Source organism: Astatotilapia calliptera, chromosome 18 (genome assembly GCF_964374335.1).
Source record: "Astatotilapia calliptera chromosome 18, fAstCal68.1, whole genome shotgun sequence".
In the NCBI taxonomy this organism is placed as follows: domain Eukaryota; kingdom Metazoa; phylum Chordata; class Actinopteri; order Cichliformes; family Cichlidae; genus Astatotilapia; species Astatotilapia calliptera.
The window spans coordinates 34,852,972-34,861,360 of NC_137439.1; the positions used below are offsets into that span (position 1 = coordinate 34,852,972).

An 8,389-nucleotide genomic window follows, 5' to 3' on the forward strand; every position below is an offset into this window, starting at 1 on the left:
CTGGTTGGGCAAACTCCCATGCACCCTCAAGTATCCTGGAGAGGATAAAGAGCTGGTCCAGTGTTCCGCGACCAGGACGAAAACCGCATTGTTCCTCCTGTATCCGAGGTTCGACTAACGGACGAACTCTCCTTTCTAGCACCCTGGCATAGACTTTCCCAGGGAGGCTGAGGAGTGTGATCCCCCTGTAGTTGGAACACACCCTCCGGTCCCCTTTCTTAAAGATGGGGACCACCACCCCGGTCTGCCAGTCCACAGGTACTGCCCCTGATCTCCACGCAACATTGCAGAGGCGTGTCAACCAGGACAGCCCTACAACGTCCAGAGCCTTCAGGAACTCGGGGCGGACCTCATCAACACCAGGGGCTCTGCCACCAAGGAGTTGTTTAACTGCCTCAGTGACCTCGCCCCCGGAAATTGGCGGGTCATTCCCCTCATCCCCAGACTCTGCTTCCTCCTCGGAAGACGTGTCAGTGGGATTAAGGAGGTCCTCGAAGTATTCCTTCCACCGCCTGACAATTTTCTCAGTCGATGTCAGCTGCGCTCCGCCAGCACTATACACAGTGCAGGTAGAGCACCGCTTTCCCCTCCTGAGACGTCTGACGGTTTGCCAGAATCTCTTCGAGGCAGTCCGAAAGTCTTTTTCCATGGCCTCTCCGAACTCCTCCCACACCCGAGTTTTTGCTTCAGCCACTGCCCGAGCCGCATTCCGCTTGGCCTGTCGATACCTGTCGGCTGCCTCCGGAGTCCCACAGGCTAACCAAGCCCGATAGGACTCCTTCTTCAGCCTGGTGGCTCCCTTCACCTCTGGTGTCCACCATTTGGTTCGGGGATTACCACCACGGCAGGCACCAACCACCTTGCGGCCGCAGCTCAATGCAGCAGCTTCGGCAATGGAGACGCTGAACATGGTCCATTCGGACTCAATGTCCCCAGTCTCCCTCGGAATGCTGTTGAAGCTCTGCCGGAGGTGTGCATTGAAGATCTCGCGGACTGGGGCCTCTGCTAGACGTTCCCAGCACACCCTCACTACGCGTTTAGGTGCACCGGGTCTGTCCAGCGTCTTCCCCCGCCACCTGATCCAACTCACCACCAGGTGGTGATCAGTTGACAGCTCAGCCCCTCTCTTTACCCGAGTGTCCAGAACATATGGTCGCAGATCTGCTGATACGATTACAAAATCGATCATCGACCTACGGCCTAGAGCGTCCTGGTGCCACGTGCACTTATGGACACTCTTATGTTCGAACAGGGTGTTCGTTATGGCCAAACTGTGATTAGCACAGAAGTCCAATAACAGAGCACCGCTCGGGTTCAGATCAGGGAGGCCGTTCCTCCCAATCACGCCCCTCCAGGTCTCGCTGTCGTTACCCACGTGAGCATTGAAGTCTCCCAGCAGGACAACAGAGTCTCCAGGTGGAGCACCCTCCAGCACCTCCCCCCCCCCAGGGACTCTAAGAAGGCTGGGTACTCTGAACTGCCACTCGGCGCATAAGCGCAGATGACAGTCAGGACCCGTTCCCCGACCCTAAGGCGCAGGGAACAAACCCTCTCGTCCACCGGGAAAAACCCCAACGTACCGGCAGCAAGCCGACGGGATATTAGGATACCCAGCCCGCCGCCTCTCACCAGGGGCAACTCCAGACTGAGACAGAGTCCAGCCCCTCTCCAGGAGCCTGGTTCCAGAGCCCAAGCCATGTGTAGAGGTGAGCCCGACTATATCTAGCCGGTACCTCTCAACCTCACGCACTAACTCAGGCTCCTTCCCCACCAGAGAGGTGACATTCCATGTCCCTATTGCCAGTCTTGGCAGCCGGGGGTCAGTCCTCCAGGGCCTCCACTCCTGGCCGCCACCCGGCACACAATGCACCCGACCCCTATAGCGCCTCCTGCGGGTGGTGGGCCTGCGGGAGGATGGGCCCATGTCTCCTCTTCGGGCTGTGCCCGGCCGGGCCCCATGGACTAAGGCCCGGCCACCAGACGCTCGCCCTCGGGCACCCTCCCCGGGCCTGGCTCCAGGGCGGGGCCCCGGTAACCCTATCCCGGGCAGGGTAAACTGTTCCCTCGGTGTCCTTTTCATAAGGGTCTTATGAATTGTAATGTTTTTATTAATAATAATAAACTGTAAATTTGGATTAACAATTTTAAAAAAGTGAACTAAAAATACTCCTTTAGCCTTAATGACCTGAAGCTCTATCTGTTATAGACAGTGTTGTTGTTAATGTATGTTTGGGGGCGTTGCGGAACCTTCAGAGGATTTTCAGGGTTCCCCCTGCCGGAATATTATGTGTGGGACAGTTTCCTGTATGTGTGCGACTAGCTGTGGTTGTTTCAAAAAGTGGTCAGTAAACGTCCTAAAACTGGCACTTGAGTTTCCGAGCATTTTTATCCTGAGGTTATAACACTAACGTTTAATTAAACCAAACACTTTGTATTGTGTTGTGATGTAGGGGTCAATGGAGTGGCTGTAGCTCAGGTAGAACAGGTCATGTACTAATCCGAATGTTGGTAGTTTGACCCCTGGCTGCTCCAGAATGGATGCCAAATATCCTCAATAACCCCAATTCAGTCTTTAATGCATCCACTGAAGTGTGAATGTTAAGCACAAATATGTTAAGCACAGTGGACATAGATGCTTCTTTCACTCCTCTTTCAAACCATCTGTCTTCTTTGTCCAAAATGTGAAGCTCCTTAGACTATGATGACCTGTATGACTGAGGACACTCAGAATAGAGGCACAAAAATAACAACATAAAATTGGCCATTTCTGACTATTTTTGATTTTACCTTCATATATCACCTTAAAAAACTGTTTGCCTGCCTGTGTTTGGTATCATTCTTACATGTCTTACTTTACAGGTATTTTTTCATTGATATACCGTATTACCACAATTGATCTAAAATCACACAAAAAACATAGACCCAAAATGAAGGCACTGGCATGGATGCAAGTGAGCTTTATTTACAGTGGGTGATAACAAAGAAAAGTGAGGGTGGCACGGACAGAACAGAGAAATAACTGGTAAACAAACCTGAAATCATAAAATTCAGGGAAAAAAACATGATGAGCGGAGGAACACAGACGGCCCGACAATGAACACAGGAGAACACACAATAAATATACACAGAGGGAAACAAGAAAACAGCACACAGGAGGGAGTCACGGCTGAACCTAATTAACGTGATGAGACAGGGATACACTGACGTCAGACAAGGACCTTCAAAGTAAAACAGGAAATACACTGACTGAACTCAGAGACACCATACTGACAGAGTACAGAGGGCACACGTGGGCAGGGATGACTAGACACTAAACTAAACCTACACTAACATGATAATAATAATGATGATGATAATAACAATAATTAGAAAGCACAACTAAGAATCAGAACCAAAACCATAATATAACCATAACAGAAGATGCTGGGTCAAAAAGACCTAGGACCGTGACATACGGTTTAATGTTATTGATCAATAGCAGTAGGTATAGAAGAGTCCCTGTGTCTCTTGCTGTTCTGAAGTTATGAGAGAAAGATATAAGAAAAATTTCTGCATAATTTCTCAGTGCACATTTTGAGCACCTGCCACATATATTATCAGACCCTAGACTTGTATTAGTCTTAGTCAATTTAAAGAGATTTTCCACTCTTATTTCATCAAAGGACAAAGCTGGGGGAGTCCTGGTACCATCTTTTACCAAACTCAATTATCATCACACTGCACAGACGCTGTGTTCATGCTGTCATGAGTCTTTAAGGGGAACATACAGAAATGGCTGTAATAGGTAATAGTGTGTGTGTGTGTGTGTGTGTGTGTGTGTGTGTGTGTGTGTGTGTGTGTGTGTGTGTGTGTGTGTGTGTGTGTGTGTGTGTGTGTGTGTGTGTGTTTGAATCATTATTTCAACTTATTTTTGGTGACACAAACTCCATTGAGGCACATAACGCAGATGACATAGACAGGCACAGGCTCATGAAAACATTGCTGTGACCAATAAAAAAGTGAAATCAGTATCCTCAGGACACAAAAAGGAATGGGACAGAGGGTCAGAGGGAGTTAAAGCAGAATTCGGATGTCAATTTAAGGTGAATTAGAAATGGCACAGTGACGTGGTAGAGCAGAGGAGTATGAAAAAATCAGACTTGTCAGAGACTATCTAACAGATTGAACTGAGCCACATTACTAATACAAGGAAATAGGTCACATTCCCTAAGAATGAATCATTCACCCGAATATGTTCTCTATGATCTTACATCATCTATTTAGGTAATCCCTTAGCATATCAGTCATATGTGCAGTCATGCACACAGTTCTCAACTCTGACAAACTAACGTAACTAGGTGTGACAGTGACAAAATAACTGACCAACAATGCTACAGAGAATTATAGAACGTAGGAATGTCTGAGGTTCAATCTCATCTTCTCATCTTCCCTCAATCAATCAAGGCAGCTGACATGTGTGTGTGTGTGTGTGTGTGTGTGTGTGTGTGTGTGTGTGTGTGTGTGTGTGTGTGTGTGTGTGTTTGGATTGTGTACTTAGTGTGTAGTCAAAGGAGCTTGCAAAGAAAAGCGTCTGGACTTCTTGAAGTTACTTGAAGACGTTTCACCTCTCATCCGAGAAGCTTCTTCAGTTCTAAGGTCTAAGAACACCCTTCAACTGGTGCGGGAGCATGAAAGGGAATCAAGGAAAGGATCATCAGGGGGTCCTTTTGTCCCTCTGTGGGGGGACACTCCCACTAGGTTTATATCTGGGACTCTCCACCATTTGACCTTAGAACTGAAGAAGCTTCTTGGATGAGAGGTGAAACGTCTTCAATAACTTAAAGAAGTCCAGACGCTTTTCTTTGCAAGCTCCTTTGACTACGATGACCTGGATGACTGAGAACCTTCACAGACATACTTAGTGTGTAGTGTAGTCCTTTATTTTGTATATTGTCTGAAAACAATGACGACACAGTTGCTAGCCAAAAGCCGCCATGTAGTTTTAAAAATGTACAATTTATATTTCCATTTCATGTTATGATCCTATATGATATGATTCGCTAAACGTATTTAGCGAATCAAACTATTTCCTACTGTGATTTTCTGATTTTAATACTATATTGTGTTAAAACAGTATGTCAAAGACCATTCTCATTCCAATCACGTAACATACTGATGATTTGTTACATGCCGAGGCGTCCCTCAGCAATGCGAAAGATAACCCGAGAGCCACACTGGGTTGTGGATGGAATCCAATAGCTTGACGCCCCCGGTGGTAACACACGTTCCAGCCGTGCATTCCAGCCCTAAACCTAACCCTAATTATAACCCTAACTATATTGTATTGGCGCTTACATACAGCCAATTTTGACTTTTGCAAATTAACCTTTTTGTGATATGTTCTCAACATGAGGAGAAAACAATCACCTCTTTCCTGGGGTGAAGAATTTGGCCACTGTGGTACAGGAATAAATCAATTTACACATATTCATATGAGTACGGTTTTATTAGCCCTCATAATGTACAGAAACTGTTATCTCCAGACGGTATTTCTCTTGTGTTCAGCTGTGAAAACTTCTGGATTTAGGGATTAACATAGTTGCCATGGTTTTCTCTCTTCTCTTATTTTTGTGTGTGACCAGGACAATTCTGGAGAAGAAAGTCACCCCCTTGCAGGCAAGAAAGAACTAGGATAACTTAAAGAAAAAATACAAAGTATGTATGTGTTATTAAAACGATAATTCTTAAGAACACAACTGAATAAATATACAATAACTAAGAGTTGTTGTGTTGTTTTTATTTGTCTACTGAGATTTCTGATTTCCTCTGCCTTTAGGATTGCATTTATCCAGAGTCAGTAGAGGGAGTCAGTGGGAAGCCCACTGCTGCTACTTGGCCCTGGTTTGCTCTCATGGATGAGGTGATAGGACAGAGGCCTTCCATTAGGCTTCCTGTCCTAATTTCCTCTCTCCCTGAGGACACTCCAGGGCAGTTTGTCTTTTCTGGTCAGCGAGTGGAGAATCACACGGAGTGGTCTAAAGAGAGCTTTTGGATGCTTCCTCCCACTGTCCACTGCATCGTCCATCCACAGGGTTTGCAGGGCTGGCTCAATCGATGGCTGTCACACCACTAAGATGTTTTCAGAAATATGCAAGCAGGAGATGGTGGATGCGATATTACTACTAGTATAATACTTGCAACTCTGTAGCAGACAACAGTTTGATAAAGTGCTGTGTAAAAGAAGAAACCAAAAGATTAGATTCTATGAGTTTCAAAGACATTTAGTTTATATATTTTATATAATACAGTAAATGTGTACAAATGACCGGCAATCATTCAGTCACTGAAATTATCCATGAAACTAGCTAAGTAATTCCTAAATTTATGTAGGTTAAAGGGAATTATTTTACCTAGATATGATTGTCTCTGATGAGCCTAAGGTACCAAACATGCTGGCGACGTTGATACAGGTTTTGTAGCTCCTCAAAATTAAAAGAGTACACAACACACGGAGCAACATTTCTTGGTCCATTTTTCAGTTTTTGCACTGTGGCGTTAGCGAGCGGAAAAACACGGAAGTAAGGGCAGACTTGAACGAAGGCTAGAAGGCTGTCCAATTTCACAGCCTAACATAGGTCATCTAAATTACACGAAGGCGTGTGTCTCTAGCTGAGGACCTGTGCTTCCGGCTGAGGCCAACCACACCACACCAGGGCCTGAGTTGCAAGAAGAAGCCACCTCCACCTCACCAGGTCCTGTGCTGCTAGCTGAGGCCATCTACCACACACCACGGCCTGTGCTTCTGGCTGAGGCTGACTGATACACACCAGGACCTGTGCTGGCGGCTGAGGCCATCTACACCACACCAGGGCCTGTGGCTCTGGCTGAGGTCATATACACACCACACCAGGGCTTGCGCTGCTGGATGAGGCCAACTACACCACACTAGGGCCTGTGCTTCTGAATGAGGCCATCTACATCACACGCGGGCTTGAGCTGCTGGTGGAGGCCATCTACACCACACCAGGGCCTGTGCTGCTGGTTAAATGCTAAATTGAGTCCTTGGGTTAGGGTATTAGGCAAGCATGCAGTTACCATTAACACTGTAATTTAATTGGAGGGATGTGTTTGTAACTTCAACTACTGCCCAACTCACCACTTGATTCCATAAATTGACTCTTTGTGGTAGGGCCTGCACCTTAGGGGCATACCACCCTGAGCTCGCCTGATCTCGTTTAATCTTGGAAGCTAAGCAGGGTTGGGGTTGGTTAGTACTTGGATGGGAGACTGCCTGGGAAAACCAGTTGATGTAAGCTTTTTATGTCATTGAACTGCTTTTGATCCAGAGAAGGAGGGTGTTGAAAGACTCAAAGCAGCTGCCCATTAATGAGGGCACATAATCGACATTCTTTTTGGCTGTTTTCAGCAATGTCTTGTGCTGCCGGGTGAGGCCATCCGCACCTCACTGGGGCCTGTGCTGCTAACATAGGTCATCTAAATTACACCAGGGCGTGTGCATCTGGCTGAGGCCAACTACAATTCACCTGGGCCTGAGTTGTAGGATGAAGCCACCTCCACCTCACCAGGTCCTGTGCTGCAAGCTGAGACCATCTACAACACACCAGGTCTGTGCTCCTGGCTTTTGCCACCTACAGAACACCAGGTCATGTGCTGCTGGCTGAGGCTGAAAGCAACACACCAGGGCTTGCGCTTCTGGCTGAGGTCACCTCCACCACACCAGGGCCTGTGCTTCTGGCTGAGGCCACCTACACCACATCAGGTCCTTTACTTCTGGCTTTGGCTACCTACACCACACCAGGGCCTGTGCTGCTGGATGAGGCCATCTACACCACATCAGGGCCTGTGGCTCTGGCTGAGGCCATCTACACCACATCAGGGCCTGTGGCTCTGGCTGAGGCCATCTACACCACATCAGGTCCTTTACTTCTGGCTTTGGCCACCTACCCCACACCAGGGCCTGTGCTGCTGGATGAGGCCATCTACATCACACGCGGGCTTGCGCTGCTGGGTGAGGCCAACTACCCCACACCAGGTCCTGTGCTGCTGGTTAAATGCTAAATTGAGTCCTTGAGTTAGGGTATTAGGCAAGCATGCAGTTACCGTTAAGACTGTAGTTAAATTGGAGGGTTGTGTTCGCAACTTCAAGTACTGCCCAACTCACCACTTGATTCCATAAATTGACACTTTGTGCTCAGGTCTGCAGGTTGCCACGCTGTGCACGCCCGATCTCGTCTGATCTCGGAAGCTAAGCAGGGTTGGACTTGGTTAGTAAATGGATGGGAGACTGCCTGGGGATACCAGGTGCTGTTAGCTTTTCATGTCATTGAACTGCTTTTGATCCAGAGAAGGAGGGCGTTGAAAGACCCAAAGCAGCTGCCCATTAATGAGG

General features: G+C 47.5%; 1 pseudogene; it reads left to right on the forward strand.

Moving 5' to 3' along the window:
* The first annotated feature begins 7,176 nt into the window (after positions 1-7,176).
* LOC113011461 (5S ribosomal RNA) lies at positions 7,177-7,295 on the forward strand (annotated as a pseudogene).
* The last annotated feature ends 1,094 nt before the right edge of the window (positions 7,296-8,389 follow it).